The 14,839-nt window shown below is 49.4% G+C and overlaps 1 long non-coding RNA gene across 1 annotated transcript; it reads right to left on the minus strand.

Annotated features, from left to right (window-relative positions):
* Positions 1-6,306: 6,306 nt before the first annotated feature.
* Positions 6,307-14,227, minus strand: LOC309867202. Its single transcript, XR_014313038.1, has 4 exons — positions 13,983-14,227; positions 8,951-8,979; positions 8,639-8,717; positions 6,307-8,361 (listed from the first exon to the last, which is right to left on the minus strand). It is a non-coding gene; the product is annotated as an uncharacterized lncRNA (long non-coding RNA).
* Positions 14,228-14,839: the final 612 nt, after the last annotated feature.

Consider the following 14,839-nt stretch of genomic DNA (forward strand, 5'->3'; position numbering starts at 1 on the left):
CTCAGCGGGTAGTCTGCTTGGATTCTCCCTCTCCCTCTGGCCCTCCCCATGCTCTCTCTCTCAAATAAAATAAATAAATCTTTAAAAAAAAAAAAAAAAGGTAAGAGTCAGAGGGTCCAAAATGCTACCTGATAAAAGGACTCCAGAGAAGTCAATTCCCTGGCAATTCTGGAGAATTTAATTTTCTAGATCATTAGAATCCCCTTTGATTTCAAGTCTGTGGCCATGAACCCATCTACTGTTCCTGAGAGAGAGCCTCACTGGGCCCGAGACTGGAGATGACTCTGTGGATATGTGTCATGCTGGGCTGCAGAGCTCCACTATCTAGGGCCTGGACCAGGGGCAACTGCAGCACGTGGCATCACATGGACCTGGAGCCCAGATGGACTCAGAAGTGGCATCTTCGAACAAATCCCCTGAGAGTTGCTTACATTAGTTTCTTTGGGTTCTTTCTGAAAGAGGTCAAGTACATAAAAATCCCAGTTACATAGGAGCTGTAATTCATCTTATCATGGCATAGAAAGGTGCACTGAAATAAAATGTACGGGAATAACAGTGTGTGTGTGTGTGTGTGTGTGTGTGTGTGTGTGTGTGTGTACAGAGAGAGAGTTTAAGAAATTGCTGGCAAAAATTTGTAGGGTACACTAGCAGGCTGGAAATTTATGTAAGAGTTAATGCTGAGTTAATGTGAGTCCCACAAGGCAGCAGGATGGAAACTCAAGCAGCATTCCTACAGGGAATTCCTGCTGAGGATCCCCTCTTCATTGGAAAATTCGATCTTTGGTCTTATGCCCTTCGACTGATTGGACAAGGCCCACCATGACATAGAGACTAATCTGCTTTACTTAAAGTCTACAGATCTGAACATCCATCACATCTAATACCTTCACAGCAACATCTAGACTGGTTGGTGTTTGACCAACCCCCTGGTCATAGCTGACATATAAATTAACCATTATGTCACCCTCCCTCACCTTTGTGTGCCCACCTGGCCCTCAGAGGTAGTCAGTCCTGAGCAGATACACAACAAGGATATATCTTGATTTCTCTCTTATTTTTCTTACCTTCCCATCTTTGGTAACCCCAGTCTCCTGGGAAAAGCCTGAGCCCCATTCAGTGCCACCCAAGCTCACACCTCAACCATGTTCGGTGAGTGCTAGAGAAAGGAGACGAACCTGAACTTGACTCCTGGCCCCCACCACTCAGGGGCCCTGGGTGAGAGGTTGAATCCCTTTGAGTGTGAGTTCTGCGTCTGCAAAGGAGGGGGCGCTGCGTGCTGCGCCCAGTGCAGGGTTTCCTCAGGCTGGATGGGACGACGCATACGTCTGCCATAAAAGATACACCCATCATCTTCGTAATGATTATTTTATTGCTTCTTTGCACACAATTAAAACTCACTAATTCAGACCTATCAGAGAGGGCAGTCAATGGCTGGAAAGTCCACATTAAAAAATAATTTAAAAATAATGTCGTTTTATTACTTTAAAATATATTACTCAATCCCAGCTAATAAAGTGTTATACAGTGAGCCCTTGGGGGCCTTACGTTAATGAACAAATAAGAACAATTTGAGGTTAGTCTATCAATTATTGGTGTGGAAAAGGGAGTTTTCGAAAGTACTTGAAAATGCCTCCAAAGAGTGTATTATCCTCTGTAGATTAAGTGTTTCCCCTGCAATCAACTTAATGCATTTTATTAATTCAACAGCTTCTCACCACCTTGAGTGCTCCAGGCAATTCGGCACGGAGCTGACCAGACGTCCTATGAATTCTGACATGCTGGTAACTGAGTGTAAGATGCTCCGTCAAGTTAGGGCAAGACCTGTTTTTATGCTATCTCCCCTTCTTAGAAACCTTTATCGGGGGGCCATCTCGGCCTGTAGCCCCCAGAGGTGGGACTGTTTCTGTCCAATAGCAGAGGCTGGACTTAGGAGTGTAGGCTCTGGACTGATACAGACCTGGGTTCGAATCCCACCTCTGGTTCTTTCAAGCTGTGTGTCCTTAGGCAAGCCACTGACCCTTTCTGAGGCACAGTAAAGACAAAGACTTTCATCACGGGGTAGCTGTGAGATTAAATCATTTGTCACTAATTTATCAAAAGAAGCTAAAATATGTGACCTGGTACCTGAGAACGCCCTCATACAGATGACAAATCTAGAGATGCGTCCAGAGGTCACAGGGACGGTCCCAGAGAGGCTCCAGGGGTAAGGTATGCTGGAAGTATTTTTCTGGGTGCCAGACCAGTCCTCGGGAAAGTGATGAAAGTTGCCTGCAGACAGACGATCTCAGGACGGGAGCCCAGGAATTGTCATTACTATTATTAGCAACAAAAATGACAATTTATATTTTACAAGAGCTCTCCGGCTTCTCTCAAAAGCTCCGCTGAGACAAAGTATATTTGACAGAGGTTATGCCAGGGCACGGTTTTTGTCTGCTCCTTCTAGGCCTTCCAAGTCTGGTTTGGGCTCGCTCACCAGAAGCCCATGCGCAAAATGAGCCCAGCCCCTATAAAAAGGGGCACCTCCCTGAGTGTGAGGTGCAGGGTAATTTTCCACTGTGCCTCCACTGTGCCTCTGGGTAGAGAGCCCCAGGGAGTTCATCATGCACTGAGTAAGCATTTCCTCTGTGGAGGGCCTAGAGCTTCAGTGTGGCCTTACTTTGCCCTCAGGGATGTCTGCCAGTGAGGCTGAACTATTGCCTCCACCCCCAGTTTCTTGGGGGGTCTCCCTGGAGGTCACAGAGCTGCTAAGTGCTGGTGCGAGGATATGAAGACACCCTCAGTACCTGCAGCTCCACTCCACCAAGGCTCCTGCCCTTCTGTGGCACCCCTGGTGTGAATTTTGTCACCCCGCTTTGAACAACCTGCTCTTAGAACTGTCTCCACCGCCCTTCCTTGAATTCCAGCCACAGGCGGACCCATGTAGCTCTCCTGCAGGGCAGACTGGGACTTGTCTGAGTCTGTCGATACCGTGGGGGCCAGCACCAGGCCTGCACCTGAACAAGGCATTTAACACATAGTCGTGTTGATGGAATTCCAAAGAATTTCCCAGAGGGCCATTGGAGGAACTTTGTACCTATCTGTCTGTTTTACGTGACCCCACTCTAAACACGGCTACTTTTAAGTAGATGGGGGGGGGGGGCTGTTACCAGCTGGGGCAATCCCAGAGACGGGTGACGTTGCCCCAGTCTCCCTCCAGGCTTGGCACCACATCTCAGGAAAGGATGAGACAGGAGCTGAGCCTCCCAACATGGCCGACTGGAGGCAACCCAAGGGCACGTCTGCTCCTGGCAACAAGAAAGCCCAAATACAGGCCCCTTCCCAAGGGAGTAGGAGCTGCTTGAGAAAGAGGGTGTGATGGCAACTGACTTCACCACACCTCAGCCCCTGACTGTAACCACCCCACTCTGACCAGGGCCCCCAACCCATGCAGCCTGACCACAGCTGGCAAATCAGCAACATAAGGAGAAAGATGGACACCAGGGGGGATCAATTTTTAACTCACTCCTCCTCCAAGCAACAAAATTATTTTCTGTAAAAATTATGATATGCAATGAGAAACAGTATTACATGTGCTCTTGAGAGGCCCATTGTCATTTCTTCAGAATTCTCCATAACTACTCATGATTTCCAAAGTGTTACATACTCTTAATACATCCAGACATTGTTTCAATCACCTCCTCTTTCTTTCTTCCCCCCTTTCTTTGCTGAGCTCCACTGAATTTAGGTCATTTCAGGTTGGTACAGGTGCCCACTTGAAGTTTCTTTATAATCTCAGAATGATTACAAACCAGCGGCCAGTTTCACAATACTACAAGACACTGCAAGTCACTCCAAGTCCCTACAGGACAAAAAAGCACCACTATCTTAAAACGGTGTTGACACAGGCCCAGTAGCTTGAACTTTGATCCTTCGGTTACAGTCTGATAGAATAATAAGTTATGTCAATAATTATCCAGTGAACTCACAAGAGGGTTTTACTAAAACTAAAACGTCAGCAAAAGATACCAATTATTGATAAAAATCCTTTTCTGGATTTTGTTCTTTTGAAAACAATTAAAAAATAAGTTTCCACTTGGAACACATTATTCAGATTCAGTTAACTTTTTTCAAGCATGAGCTAAAACACGCACTCGCTATGGGATGCCTGGGTGACTCCGTAGGTGAACCGTCTGCCTTCAGCTCTGGTCACAATCTCTCAGGATCCTGGGATCGAGCCCCACATCCATCGGGGACACTACTCCTCCCTCTACCTGCTGCTCCCCCTGCTTGTGCTCTCTCCCTCCCTGACAAATAAACAAATAAAATCTTAAAAAATAAAATAAAATCTGCACTCACTAAACAAAAACGTTACATCTCACAAAGCGCCCTCTTTGGTCATTTCAGATTTTAAACAAAACTCAATTCCCATGGTTACCCAGCGTGGCAGCGTGCAAGAAGTCAGGTTACATCTTGCACCTTTACGATCGCTCCGCTATCAGCGGCATCAAATCTACTTTTTTAAGCTCAGGTACTTGTGCTACCACGGGGCAGGAGGGACACACAACTCCGTAACTGGAAGTTCTCCAAATTAATATCGCTGTACAATAAAATGTTTATTAAAGCAGCGGTAATAAGGAGGCTTATATGCTCAGACTTGTTATTACTGTCAGGAACCCCCACTGGCTTACACCTTAGGCCAAGGAAAGATTTTTCACAGAGAATTTTATCGCTGACATTGTGTATAATCACCAGGGCGAGGTGACAATCAAAGCAGACTGAATTTGGTTTTTTTCAGTCAAACTTGTTTTTTTCTAACTCCTCTGCACGTGCTGATCCCCTGCACTCAAGGCCTGTGCCCATCACCCCATGCTTCATACACAGCCTGAGATACCCTCACAGCCCCCTGCGGTGTCTTTCAGAGCTGGCCCCCAGGACGTGGATCCATTTCTCTGGCGCAGATGATGAGAAGCATGGACTGACTCTGATACCTTGTTGCTTTGGCACCAGGAGCCACATTTATAACTTACCGAGTGCAGCCTTATGGCATTTTAAGTTCGCCTCTCAATGTCGATGTAATGTCTCAGTTTTCAACTTACTGTTTGAAAGTTCTCAAAATGGCCTCCCTCGCCCCCTAATGAACCGGCAGCATCTTACCCTATAAATTTGGTCTTCCGTGTTCAGTGGCATTAGGTAGGGCCCCCAACCTCCAGTTCACCACAGTCCCCACCATTCCCTAAGCCTTGCCTCTGGAGCCTCTCTCCTTCCTAGCTACTTTCCACTTAGCCTCTGAAAGCATCTGACTTTTCAATCCACCTATGTGTTTTCTTGCCAGCCAACTCAAGTCCAGATGAGATAAACTCAGTCCCGCATCATCTGGAGAAGCGGTGGTATGGTCTGCGAAGAGGGACACTGTGTATTCAGCACTGTGCCAGGCCCTTTGGAATCTTCTCATTCTTTTTTAAGATTTTATTTTTAAGTAATCTTTATAGCCAACGTGGGGCTCAAACTCACAACCCCAAGATCAAGAGTCCCACACCCTACTAACAGAGCCCGCCAGGCACCCCAGCATCTTCTCATTGGACCCTCACTAACCAGATGAGAAAAGCACTATTCTATAACCAAGGAGCAAGTGGCTCTGAGGGGTTCAGTGTGCCAACCCATGTCACAGAGATTCTGGGCAGTAGAGCCAGGGTGGAAACCCACGTGGGTCTGGAGGCTGCTCTGATCCTGAAGTGAGGGGGAAGCATGCTGGAGTTCTCCCCAAGAAAAGGGGGATGCCCTAAGTAAGCGATGTCTTCTATTCCTCCTGCCCCCCACCTGGGCTCTTTATACAGACCCACCCCCAGATGCTCCCCTGGAGGCCAGCCAATGCCTGCCCCGGGGCCACACGACAGAGATCTGTGCAGTCTCTCAGACCCTGTCCTCAGAGCAACATGTACTAGATTTCATGCTCAGCTATCATGGTCTTGAAATTCTCCATAATTCTAATCAAGGGTTCATACTATCACCACCTAGACCAACAAGTGACAGTGGTAAGATGGCCCAACCAGCACCAGGCTCCCTCACGCACGGTGCCATTGGTGCTGTGCACCCAGAGGACACCAGCAATGCCTTCTGGGAGTCACCACCCACAGACCCCAGTTCCCTCTTCCAGACGCTTCGCAGCCAGAGTTCTTGGGCTTCACTGATACCTAATCAGCCGAGCTTTGCGCTGGACAGTCACCGCGGCAACCAGAGGTTGGTCTCTGCCACTGAGTGAGTCAACAAGTATTTTTCAAGTCCTGTGGTAGAACTCGGACGGAGAATCAGTGACTTTGCTGGACAGTCTAGTTTTTAAGTATTTTTAGTAATCAATACCCTAAAAGAAGGGGGAAGTCATATTCGTTAAGTCATGAGGTAGACACAACAGTAAGGCTGTACAAACATAGACTTTGGCCACAGAGACTTTTGGGCTTGAGTCCCAGTACCACCCCGACTAGCCCTGTGACGTTACACAAACCACTCTCCCCTCTCGGCCTCAGTTTCTCCTTTACAACAGAACAATTCTCCTCCCTGCCCAGCTCACTGGGCTCTTTAAGGATGAAATGAGCTCATGTGTAACAAAGAGCTTTGTTGACTGTGCAAATGTTAGATTGTTCTTTCAATAAACATTTATTAAGCGTTTACTCTGAGCCAAAGCCCGAGTTAGGCATCAGAGTCTCTCAAATGTAAACCTCCCGGGCTCCCTGGGATTCATTCTTTCTTTTCCCCCCCAACTAAGGTGATATTCACATGACATAAAATTAACCATTTGAAAGAGAACAACTGAGGAGCACTTAGTGCATTCACAATATTGTGAACCAACCTACTAAGTCCGAATCTGTGAAAAAACTGCACCCACTAAATATCAGCGTCCTTTGAGGGTATGTTCTCCCTCGTGAACATTTCGTCCTTCTTCAGAGCTGATTTCCTGGGTTTGATAATGGCCTGATGTCCCTCTGGTCACCTGCGATGCCAAGCCAACCCCCGGATCCAACCTCCATCTTCACAACTTGAGATCCACTTTCTTCTGCCAGCCCCAGGGAAACCAGAGCCCCGAGCCTGCCATTTTTAATGACGCCAGGGCTGGATGAGCAGGTAATCACCATGCATTTCAGTAAATTACCTCCATAAAGGAGCGATCGTGTTTGTTCGTGTGCCCTTCCTTCCTGGAATCAGCTCCCTGCCTGCCAACATTGCCTCTTCCCAGCAGCCTGTGCGTTTGGCGAATGTCGGCCTTGTCAGGCTGAGGGAGAGTCAGGTGCAGGGGGAAGGGGCGGTGTTTGGGCAAATATTGGACTTGGCCACACTTGCTGTCCATATCAGGAACCCGATTGGCGTTATTGATTGACAGATGTGGGGACCAACTGTTTGGAAAGCTGAGCCCCCTCGGATTGGGGTAGGTGTTTCGGCAAACAGCCCTAATACTGGGCAAACAGGCCTGTTGGAAGAAGTGCCTGGCATGTTAGCAGAGCAAACCAAGCACTGAGCAAACAGCTTAAAAGAATGTGGCCACCTCCATGTAACCTCAGCCGAGGTATTGATCCCACCGGAGGCGGGAGAGGGGCTGAGCGGGGAACAGAGAGATCCACACCCCAGCAGAATGTAAATGTTATCTTTAAGCTGCGGCTGTCAGGGCCCTAATGGGCATCTGTTTGGAATTTGTCTTCTTGCAAATCTTTAAATCCAGGTCAGGGCCACACACAGAATTCAATAACAACTTTTCAGAGAGATCGGGGCCTGGGACTGATCTCATTTTTCCTAAGTCCCACTGGGACCTTCTGTTCCTCCTGGAGGTAGCAGCCTCGGATGGAAACTTTCTAGGTACAAAGCCCAAGCTAGAAGGAGGCAAGTCTCCTGAACGTGAGTCAGAGGAGAAGAAAATCTGAAATCAAGGTGCTTTCTTTGATCCCTGAGCTGTCCGTACAGGAGAGCTGGTCGGTGGAAAGAATCCCGGAATCCGGGCCAAGGAACCCGGTGTTGCTGCAGCTGTTGGTTCCACTTGGATGGCCTCCGTTCCTCACCTCCCTGGGCCTCAGCTTCTGCCTCTTCCAAGAGGAGCACACAGACCCTGCTGGGCATATGCAAAGCCTCGGGCCGGAAAGCTCACTCGGGTTGGGAGAACACTCTGTAGCCAGAAGACGCAGCTCCTGGGGTCAGAAGTTGGGCATTTTGTGGGATGCCCCATCCGGGGCCCAAGACCCTCCAACATTACCCCGTGGCAGTGGCACGGACCACAACCATGGCTACCCACTGTTGTTCCAGGAGAGTGACTGCACAGAAGACAGACAGAGGAGGGAATATGTGATGTTTGTAAATTCCTTGAAAAGTCTAAAAACCATGCTTGCTTGCCTTTTGGAATTTCTGGAAAAGAACAGAGTGAACTGTACTTGCTCCTCACCGTTCCAAATGAGGTAAAAGGGCTGTGATCGGAGAGCACCACTGGTCTGCAACTTCTCCTCAAGAAAAGCCACAGGAAAAAGAAGCCCTTCTCCCTTGGCCTCCCACCCCCTTCCCCAGCCTGGCCCAGTCCCTTGGCCAAGCAGGTAGAGGCCAGGCATAGGAAGGAGTAACTCAGCCACACCACAACCACGGCCCCCGCCCCCAGAAAGGAAGGGGCAAACCCGTGCTGAGTGCTGACCCATTCAGAAGACTGAAGCCCGTCTCCAGCAGGGGCCCTGAGCAGTGAGGGTAATCCAGGCTGTCACTGGGCACTGCAACTTACAAGAATAGAGAGAGAATATAAACCCTTTTGGTCATCTCCGACTTTGGGTGTCTGGTTTCACCATGATAAGAAGAATCAAAGAAGGCTGTGGCTGGGAGAAGGAGCATTCCCAATTTTAATGGCCCTTTAAACAGGCACCGAACGGAAGGAGGTCGGCGAGTAGTCAAGAGTGTGGGCTAGAAATCCCGGCTCGGCAACCTGCTAGCTCTGTGAGCGTGGGCAAGTTACCTGCGTTCTTTGAGCTTCAGCACTCCTCCCTGTAAAACGGAAATAATAGTACAAGGGATGAAATAAGGTACTGTGTCTCGGCCCTTCAGCACTGTCCTTCACCCACCGTAAAGCCCTCAGTAAATAGTAAGGACTCATTATCATCTCTGTGACATGGGCAGGACGGACCCTAGCACGAGCTGTCATTGCCAGTATGAGGCTGTGGGAGATGCCCCTGTCCCCAGTGAGGACATCCACCAGCCTAGCCTAGAAAACCTAACATCAGACTGAGGTCAGCATGGAGGTTTTACCACAAAGTGGAGAAACGCATTGTTTTTAAGAGCATGGCCCTGGAAAGTTTCTCAGGCTACCTTCTTCCATAGGCCCATCCCCGCTTTCTGCAGCGAGAAGGCTATAAGGACAAAGCACCCCTCCACCCGACCCCTCCCCATCGCAGAGATGGTCTATTGCCCTCTGCTTACAGATCGGGCAGAGGAAACCCTAGGACAGGAAGGGACTTGCCTTGGGTCGCCCAGTAGGTCAGACAGGGAGGGAGCAAGCCACCTGTGACACTAAGGAAATGGGCAGAGGAGGCTGGGTCTTCGAGGCAGAAGCACTGACAAGCGAAAGCCAGCCTCCAAAGAGAAGGGGGTAGTGACCTACTTCACCCCACCCCCACTAAAGTTATTAATCCATTAGGGCTTCTCTACTGCAATTAGAAAGAGCCAGGTAAATTGTACCTGTGTTGACACCCTTGCTCTCAACCTCATGATTAACAAACATACCCTCCGTGAAAGGACTATCTCAACAAAGGGCATCTCAAAACCATCTGTTCTGGGGACAGGAGAGCAAATACGAGGACGAGGACGCATGACATGGGGGGTCGTCGAGGAGGGCAGGTGTGGAGAGGTAACTGTATTTCCCCAATCCGCATGGCCTCGCCTCTGGACCAGTACAGAGTGTCTCCCCCTCCCCCCTTAGAGAAAGGGATTTTAGGTCTCGCATTTGGCCTGCGTCCCCTGTCCCCTGCGGCTGTCCTGCCTCCTGGGCCTTCCAGGGGGTGCCCCACTGATCTCGCCACCCCCACAGAGCACAGGCAGAGCCCCCCCTTCCCCAGCTCTCTCCCTTAGCTCCAAGAGAGTGACGCAGAGGCTCAATGTCACGAGCCAAAAAGAGTAAAAACTAAAAACGAGGAAGCTTGTTCCGTAAAAACCACTGCTGTTTTCAAGGGTCAGGAGAGGATGCCCTCAGTGGCCTGAAGGGAAGAAAACAGGGCACATGCACACCACCACCACCTTCTCTGGTCACTCTTAGGTTCCATACTTGGCTCCCACAGCTGTCGAACAACGTCCCTCCTTTCCTGCCGCTCTGCAGACCTGGAGGAGATTCTGTCTGGGGCGGGAGCGGTACAGCGCCTGCTTCTGGACCAGGCTTCCCAGGTAGAACACACGGGAGGCAGGAGCCCGGTGCGCATGAACTTAGTTTGTGCGCAGTTCAGAACAGCTCAGAGTGTGCCTCCAACCCTTTCTGAATCCACACTGGGGCACGGAAGCCCAGAAAACCCTTATCAAAAGCACCTCCTAGGGGTGCCTGGGTGGCTCACTGGGTTGGGGACTCTGCCTTCCGCTCAGGTCATGATCCCACGGTCCTGGGATTGAGCCCCACGTCGGGCTCTCTGCTCCACAGGGACTCTACTTCCTCCTCTCTCTCTGCCTGCCTGACTACTTGTGATCTCTGTCTGTCAAAAAAATGAATAAAATCTTTTTTTAAAAAAAGCACTGCTAGCCTTACCTGCTGAGAAACCCCACCCTCCACCCTCCCCCAACTCCCTGCACTTGGAAGGCTTAGTCAGGAGGCAGTAAAAGGATTGGCCCCCATTCTACTTCTGGTCCATCTCCCCACCCACGCCCCACTCCCCCCACTCCCCCGACTCCCGATGCTGCTGTAAAGGCAGGCCCTCAGAACCAGGGAAGCTGTTCCCTCCTGGGTTCCCACTTTCTCACCCCATTGCAATGCTCCTAATTACCAACTGTTTACAGGGATACAATGAGACGGAGTCCCCTGATAGAAGAGTTAATTATTACAAGCCAGGAAGAGAGAGCTGTTGCAAGCTGACCCCATCCACCTGGAACTGTGGTAGCTAGCACTGTTTGGGTAACACGCAAGTTGGAGCCCTGTTTTCAGGGGAGGAGCAGCAGCTAATTATAATGATAATGTGAACGACACAGCCTCCCTGAGTGACTCTAAGCTCAGTTACTGACCCGCCCCCCCCCCCAAAACGCTCCTCCACGTGGTACCCAGGTGTGGCCCATTATGCTAAGATCACAGTCCTTCCCCTACACCCCTGGGTCTCCCCAACAGACTTTACAGGTCCTTGAGAACCTTGATCTTTGAAATGAGTAAATGAGTAAACACAAATACACCCAGACCATGACTGGCCTCCTGGGTCACTGAGGCCCTGAGCTCAGAAGGGGCCCCCACGTGGTTTCGTGCTTGGCTGTCACTCTCTTGACATAATTTCTGAACGGGGCCCCCCAGCATTTTCGTTTTGCACAGGGACCTGAAATTATGTCACCAGTCTTGCACCAAACTCAAAGAAAAAAACAAGACAGTGCTAATAGAAAGTGAGACTCAGGGGGGTGCCTGGGTGACTCAGTGGGTTAAAGCCTCTGCCTTCAGCTCAGGTCATGATCCCAGGGTCCTGGGATCGAGCCCCGCATTGGACTCTCTGCTCAGTGGGGAGCCTGCTTCTCCTCCCTCTCTGCCTACTTGTGATCTCTGTTGTCAAATAAATAAATAATAATAAAAATATATTAAAAAAAAATGTGAGACTCAGGAATTCATACGTCAACCCCCTTTGCCCTCATTTGAGTCAAAATGCCCCATTCTTTTAAAATTCTGAGGAAGAGAAAGTCTGAGCTACAGAACTTTTTTTTTTTTTAGGAAAAGTATTTTATTACATGAGAACCCCCTTCTGAGTAGGCCAGACCCTGTCCTCGCCTCTCAGCCAGCCCCTGCGGGAAAAGCACCTTGCTGACAGGCGGTGACTGCAATCCCAGGCTGGGGAGGGTCCCAGCTCCGCCCTGAGACAGCCGGAGGGTTGGAGTCCTTGCCCCAGTTAGCTCCTTCAGAAAGGCAAATGGGATTGGGAAGGGGTAAGGAAGGGATGGGGGCAAAGTCAGCCATTCCCAGCCTGCTTCTCAGTTGTTTGAAAATATTTCCCCAAGAGAGGGTCTCTATGGCAAGAACAAGGTTCAGAAACTCTGGATCAAATAATATTCTGAACGACAGGACTTGTCAGAACCTTTATTTATTTTTTTTTTTCCTAAAGATTTTATTTATTTATTTGTCAGAGAGAGAGCGCGAGAGCAAGCACAGGCAGACAGAGTGGAAGGCAGAGTCAGAGGGAGAAGCAGGCTCCCTGCGGAGCAAAGAGCCGGATGTGGGACTCGATCCCAGGACGCTGGGATCATGACCTGAGCTGAAGGCAGCTGCTTAACCAACTGAGCCACCCAGGCATCCCTGCCAGAACCTTTAAAAAGTTATAAGAATTGTGACTCTCCAATCCTGTGCTGACAGGGCTTCCTCCCAAGCTTGTTTGACTCCATTGATCTAACAACCCAGTCGCTTAGGGGAGTGGTCACTATAAGACCCATAGAACCTAAACTTCAGGGCCTCCCACCTAGGTCTTTGCAAGGCTCTGGAAACACTCTAACAAAATGTTCACCAGTTATATCCATCCACCCCACAAAGTAACGTTTGCAGAACATTTGTGTAGCATTTACAGAAGTAAGATACTGCCCTATATCCATACCCTTAAAGAGAGCCCCTAAAATTCTGACTTTTGGACCCCACAAAATGTGTATACTTCTCTGCACCCATCTCCCCATCTAGAGGCCCCACCCTTACACCCCGCCAAACACCTTAAAATGTACTCACGTCCTCGTTTAATATCATTTATAAACTAACTTGAAGAATGGAGTCGGAGATAGCATAATGTCATTTGTTTCGTAGACTTCTAATTAAACATTCTTTCATATTGGTTTTGCTCTGTTGCAAGGAATGTTAATTTCAGAGGCAACGTTTAAAATTTCCATGTCGTGATCACTTAGACCCTGGGGATGCTCCCGGTCCCTGAGCACCTGGTCTATACTGCAAAATGCCAGAAACGGTGCCCCGCTCACCAGCCTCTACAGTTCCAGAAACACTATGCTGGGTTATCTGCTTGGGTGTCTCCACTTCAGGGGAAACGTCTACCTGACATCTCATTCAGACTAAAGAGGGATCAGGGTGGTGGGGAGAGAAAGAGTCTGGGTTATGGAAATTGAACTTTTATTATCATCGAGAAACAGCGGGTTTCCTTGAACTGGGTTAACAAGGTGTTATCTAATGAGACCTGAGGGGCTGCTTTAATTTAGGACAAGATTGTTGTGCAATTAGCTTATCAACTCTGTATATGTAAATGAAGGCTTTTAAAGTCCTTGAAAACGGCTCCTGCTCTTAAGTAATTGAACTGTTTCCCTGGATGCTCTTCACTCTCCCCTGCCTGGACACTTCTTTTAATTAAGCATTAGTGTGCAAAGCACTGTGCCTAGGGGTTGAAAAGGAGGAAGAGCCAGTCCCCTGCCCTCCATCTGCCTATTGTCTAATTAAAAGTTGGCCACCCTTCCCCGAGGAGGGCTGGATGGCTAGTGTTTTCAGCTTTGCAGACTATCTCTGTTCCCAGAACCCAGCTCTGCCCTCCCGGCACCAAAGGAGCCAGAGACCGTGAGCAGATGAATGAGGGCGGCCATGATCTACTAAACCTTCACTTACAAGAATCACCCAGGCTATAGTGCGCCAACCCCAGGTCTAATGAGAGAGACAGATGTGTAATTGACTACGTGAAGGTACAAATGCAGGTCTGTGCTAGCCAAGGACTGCAGAGTGCGGACAGAGGGAAGAAGCAACTGCTTGGCACAGGGAAGACAGAGGCTTTCCCCGCATCTGAGCCCTATGGAGACACTGCCTTTTGGCTGAGCCCCTTATGCTTCCCCAACTGCTTTGTTCTTACCTGATTTTCCTCCCCAGCAAGGCTGGAGCTCCTGAGGCCTGATGTTTTCTTCTGTCGTTCACGGGGGCTGAGCTAAACTGGGTGCCTACGTCCTGCCTGCAAATTCTGAGTCAGCATCCAGGCAAATGAGTTTCATGTTGGAAAGAGCGAAACACCGACACCAGGCATTCCCCCCCCCCCCCCACTCCAACCAGGCTTCAAATAACCATTGCTCGTTTGGGAAACCACCTTGCCTTTGAGGGGAATTAAACAATGTAATCTCCTGCACGCACCCGTCGCCTCTGCTCTGACTCCTTTATTGTTCTTCCAGACACTTTCTCTTTGCATTTCCAATATCCAAATGCAGCGTAGTTTACTGTGACTTGTTTGCTCAAGGCTGGGCAAATACAAGAACAAAGGAGGCTGTGAGCCTCCGCAAGGGCTCTGCTATCACCTGCTCTCATCCTGAGCTTAGCAGCCTTCAGCACCCCATCCCCTAAATAGGCTGCAGGCAAAGGTTCCTTGAAATGCAGCGGCTATAAAGGTGGGACAGGAGACACCACCGGAAAGGACTCCTGATAGCTTATCTCTAACTCCACCAGGAACTGGGTAATGGTGACCCACTGGCAATAAGAGCACGTAAATGAATGACTCACCCCAGAAAATGCGTGGGGCTGATAACAAGAAGACCTAGGCATTTCCAAGTCCCAGGTCTTACCTAGAGATGGATCTTAGGGGGCTTAGCCCTGGCAACATCACCACTAGCTATCTCCTCCATAGCTTCTCCAAATTCATATGTAATCTCCCTGTGAGTGCATCATTCTGGCCATGCCACTGGACCACGCTCTGAGTCCCCCACTGCCTGGTTATGCCTGGTA

This window comes from Mustela nivalis, assembly GCF_964662115.1.
Source record: "Mustela nivalis genome assembly, chromosome: 6".
NCBI lineage: Eukaryota > Metazoa > Chordata > Mammalia > Carnivora > Mustelidae > Mustela > Mustela nivalis.